The sequence below is a fragment of the Nicotiana tabacum genome, chromosome 5, assembly GCF_000715075.1.
Source record: "Nicotiana tabacum cultivar K326 chromosome 5, ASM71507v2, whole genome shotgun sequence".
NCBI lineage: Eukaryota > Viridiplantae > Streptophyta > Magnoliopsida > Solanales > Solanaceae > Nicotiana > Nicotiana tabacum.
The window spans coordinates 9,306,213-9,311,750 of NC_134084.1; the positions used below are offsets into that span (position 1 = coordinate 9,306,213).

General features: G+C 30.3%; 1 non-coding gene across 1 annotated transcript; it reads left to right on the forward strand.

Moving 5' to 3' along the window:
- The first annotated feature begins 801 nt into the window (after positions 1–801).
- Positions 802–873, forward strand: TRNAW-CCA (transfer RNA tryptophan (anticodon CCA)). Its single transcript has one exon. It is a non-coding gene; the product is annotated as a tRNA-Trp (tRNA).
- The last annotated feature ends 4,665 nt before the right edge of the window (positions 874–5,538 follow it).

The window sequence follows — 5,538 nt, forward strand, 5'->3', positions numbered from 1 at the left end:
ATTCGAATCGGTTTATCGATAAATCGAATCGATTATTTGTTATCGGTTTATCGATTTATCGATTTCGATTTCGATTTCAAAATTTTCCTTATCGATTTATCGATTTCGGTTTCGATTTTGTCCTCTTCGATTATCGGTTTATCGATAAACCGATAAGCTACAGTAAATTTTTTTATTTTTTTTAATATTTTTTTTACCGTTATTCTATAATACCCTTTATTTTACCCTAAGTCCCTAACCCTATTATTTCCTCTACCATATTTAAGGAATGATCATATTTAAAGCTCAAGGGAATGAAGTTCAAATTAATGGAAAACAGAATTAGCCGTGATGATGTATTTTTTTTATACCTGTTTATACCGTTGGAGTGTTGGTGGCATACATTTGATCCCTTACTTTAGTTTCGTTGCATGTGCTTGTTGACACAATTTTTATGTTATAAACGGTGCTCTTCTTATTTTAGCTTCCTTTTGTCCATATTAGTTAGGTGTGTTTGTAGCGATATACTTTCCGTGGAATCCCGTAAAAAAATTTATTGGTGTAATCGATAACCGAATCGATAAGCCCCAAAAATCGATAAATCGAAATCGAAAAAATCGAAACCTTATTGAAACGATAACGATAAGCATATGTACAAATCGATAATCGATAAGTAATTATCGATAAGGGTCAAAATCGAATCGATAAATCGAATGCACACCCCTAGGTATGACTAAAGTTAGGTCCAAGTGTTACAAGGAGACATTTTTGTAATTAAGAATTTTGTATAAGAATAATTGAGGAGGCAAAGCTTAACATCCGGGATCCGTGGCGCAATGGTAGCGCGTCTGACTCCAGATCAGAAGGTTGCGTGTTCGATTCACGTCGGGTTCAATCCCCCCGAATCATATATGATCCCATTTCTTTTTCCTAAAGAAAAATATCCACATTTATCCCTTAATTTTTATTGTGGTTCAAACTAACCAATTTGGACTTTTGTTATGCGGTCAAGTACAGAATACAATGTTTGGGAGTTCAATTCCCACTATGCTTTTCCTTTTCTCCCTTCCTAATTTTCCATAGACGACAACTTTTTTTTAAGACAATGCAAACACTATTTTGCAAGACTAAAAGTTTTTGTATTATATCATTGTAGATAATCTCCTCTTAAAAAGATTATAATTATGCCTCGATTTTGAGCAATTTAGAGTTGGCTATATGATTCTTATCTCAAGCTGCTAAGTCTATAATAACAATATGCTCAGTATAGTCATGCAAGTAAGGTCTGCGGAGGATGATGTATACACAAACATTACTCCTACTTTAAGAAGGCAAATAGGTTATTTCCCATAATCACACCAGGTAGAATAAGGAAATACGACAAATGAGAATTTATAAAAAAGAAATATTAATCACAGTACAAAAAAAAATCGAACCAAAAGAAACATTACGTTGTATTAGAAGTTTAAGAAATAGAAGTACGAGAATCTATTTATACTACAGGTACGACAAAGAATTATGCTTGACGACTATCTAACCTACTACCCTAATCCTACATATCCACACCCTCCTATCAAATATTACATTGTCGACAAGCTAAAGATGTCCCATGTCCAGCCTAATCACCTCTCTTCAATACTTCTTCGACCTACCTCTAATTAACTCTCCTTGGTCCCGCCATAGACAACCTCTCACACCTCCTCATTGGGGCATTTATACATTTTCTCCTCACACGTCCGAACTATCTCGGTCGCGCTTCCTGCATCTTGTCCACCACTGAGGCCACTCCCACCTTGTCATGAATATCTTCATTCCTAATCTTATCTCTCTTAACATGCCATGCATCCATTTCAGTATTCTCATTTCCGCTACTTTCATCTTACGAACGTGAGAGGTCTTAACTGGCCAACACCTTATACAACATAGTTAGTCTAACAAGCTTTTGTGTAGAACTTACCTTTAAGTCTCGGTGTCACTTTCTTATCACACAAGACGCCGGATGCAAGTCTCCATCTCACCCATCCCGCTCGAATACGATGAGTAGCATACGCGTCAATCTCCCAATTACTATGGATTATAGACCAAGACGCTAAGTCCAATATAACAAAATTTAATTTCTCAAACATTTTAAGATTTATACATTAATGATGCAAATTTATCTTTAAATAGATTACTCTAGAATTTCGCATAAATTAATATATACATATATATAGAGAGGGGGGGGGAATGGAAAAGATGACTTGGCACTCTCTAAAGCCAAGGATCTCATTTATCTATTTTTCTCATTTTTTTGACTTTCTTCCTTTTTGAGATGTCAAAAATCCTCCATTTAATATGATTCATTTCCTCCATCCCTTATTTAAGGTGTTTTTACACAAAATAACTCCCATATAAATTTATTGTCTATAAGTTACTATAATAATTACTATTATTTATTGTGTATACTAATTGGAGAATTGAAAAAACCATCCATCAATTCTCAAATTTCTTCGTATCTTTTCCTCTCTATCATTAAAATTGAGGTTATTTGTTTCACTATATAAGAATGGACAACCTTTTGTGCAGCAGCCCGTTAATTATCCTTTTTTGAATGCTTTTGTAATGAATTGAAATAACCACCTATGAGAGGACATTTTGTTTGGTCTTATCTTGATGGCATGAATGGAAGAGTGTTGTTGAAAATGAGATCAGTTTTGTCTTCCTTTCTCTTTATAACTTTACAGAATTAGATTAAATTTGTTGACATATCATTAGTTTTTTTCCTCTTCAATTTATTATTATAGCTTCATCGTGCAAAATTTTTATTTGATTAGTTCACTTCTTTCTTCTAATTTTTTTTTGTTGACGAGGTTAATATCTTGTGTCTTCAGGCCTGGATGTTTCAAAAAGTGTAAGCAGGGAACGAAGAAGTATACCGGCATGCTACTTAAGAAATGTAAGTAAAATTTTTAAGCATATGATTAGTTTTTCAACTTTTTTTTTGTTGATAAAAGTCCTCGCTTTTTTCTTATTAATCTATTTTTTTTCCTTGCTTATTGTGATTTTTTTAGTAATAATTACTTAGGCGCCTATATATATATATATATTGTGATGCATTATCCCAGGATTAGTAGTACAAGAATTTTTGTAATGCAAATATTATTGACTCAGAGAATATAATTGAGGGATTAACAATACAAGAGATTATAATATATGAATTGTAATGTAGATATTATTTTCTATTGAATATTTACTTTTTTAATTTGTATTAAAGTCATTATACAATATATATCTTAAAATATTTGCTTATTCTTTTAACAAAATAAACTCGTGGCTACTGCAAGGTTATTTTATTTTATTTTGTTGTTTTAATCCATATATTACTAATTCTCATATTCTTATTTCATATTTTATTAAGTTTTACGGGGAAAAAACTATTGAATCAAATATTGTAGTAGTATTGAGATAGATATTTTATACAATGTATATCACCGTTGGCTCTATATCTTTACTGCAACTTCTTGAAAACTATCTGAACATGAAGAACTTTTCCTTCTTTTTACTTTTTCCTGTATAATGTCAAATTGTCAAAGAATATATGCTACTACTTTTTGTCTTCTACCCTCTTAAAGTTAACCAATATATAACAATGCCTGCGTACAGAATTATCTTGTATGCACATTTATCAAATTTATTTTCATCTAAACTAAATTTAAAAAGCATATTCATGAATAGTTCTCCCACATTTTTTATATATATAAAAAAAGTGCCTTGGTATATTCATATTCTTCACGACCGCGCAATAATATTTATCTAATTTCTGATGTTTTTGGCTTTTTACCTTAATATTTTACTAAAAAATTCAATATATTCATGAGTTTACAATAGAATTTAATGTGTACCAATAAATGTAAAATAAATACTAATAAAGAATTGTGAAGGCAATAAATTATGATAGCCAGATTCAACATATATGTCTCTTTTTTCTCCTTCTTCTATTTAATTACCTCTCCTTTAAATCTCTTACATAACCTTTCAGTTCTAAAATTAATTCTCACCTCTCAGTGTAAACTTTCAGTTACAACTTTATATATGCTTGAATCACTTGTAACTGTGGAATTTGAAAGAACTTTTCACCATTAAATTCGAAACACCTCTATATAATTAGAAACACATTATGCATTCACCATCTTAATTTTTCACAAAGCAAATCGAAATCTTGTGCCGTATAATAGTACAAATATATAAATACAAGGATGAACGAAGTGAGGGAATCAACACACTAATAATCCAAGGCCATTTGTATTTTCAAGGAATCATCAAAACTCTTACTAACTTGACCTCCAATTGATTATCATTGGGTGAAGGAAAAAGAAGAAAGGAAACAACAGGCGGAAGTTTTGTATAGAAGTTTTGCTCATAAACTACATTTAATTTGATATATTTGTGTGTATGTAATATTTTATCTTGATATCTCTTCTTCTTCTTCTTCTTCTTTTTTTTTTTTTTGGTTGAAGCACTTTGAATTTATAGGAAATAATGATGAGAGTATTTTAAGAAAAAAATGCATTTTAGAAATTTTGCATAAAATTAGGATGAGATTAAGGGGAGAAAAAGAAAAATAAGAACAAACAAAAGGAAAAGATAAGAAATAGAAAATTACTAGAAAAGGGAAGGAAATGGAATATTCGGCCAAAATTGGAGCTTAATTTGAGAAGTATAAGAGAAATTACTTTATTTATCCTTTTTCTTTTACTATGAGAAACTTTTTATAAAAAGTACTAATAACTATATTAAAAAATTATTAAATGTACAAACGAAATATTACTCCCTTTGATTCAATTTATGCGAACCTTTTCGGAGTATGAGGAACAAACTGACTAATTTTTAATGTAAATTCGGACATAAAATTTTCAAAAATTTTAAAAATAAAATTTATATATGCAGAAACTAAAGTACTATATATCATAATAGTTAATAACTCAGAATATTTAAAAAAAAATAAAAATATGCTCAAAGATAAATTTATTGGACTTTCAAATAGTAACAGATGCACATAAAATGGCAGAAGGAATATATATTGATATACATAAAGATCATGAAAAGTGAAAGTACTTTTATTTGAAGTAAAGATGATAAGTATAAGACAAAAAAGTTTCAAAAGCATTATTACTATATTTTAATTAAAATATTTGCACATGAAAAATAATTTTATAACGCGCGAAGCGCGGCCAAATACACTAATTATTTTATACCGCTAATCAAATATCATATCAATCATGCAATGATTATTCTTTATTATGCTGCTAATTAAATATTGCATTATTATGTGAGTTTTATGTGGAGATTAATAAGTCCAATATCACAACCAAATGACCTAAATAAGAAAATAGACATCACACAAGAAAAAGAAAAAAGAATTAAAGAACGAAAAAGCAAGGGGAGTGAGCGGCTTTCATTTTTGCCCCCGCAAATTCCGGACCAAACAACAAAACAAAGGGGTAAATTAGTCATTTCGTCTTTACCTCTGTCGTGGCCATTGCACAAATTAACCAGTTCGTCCCTTTTTCCTCCGCCAGT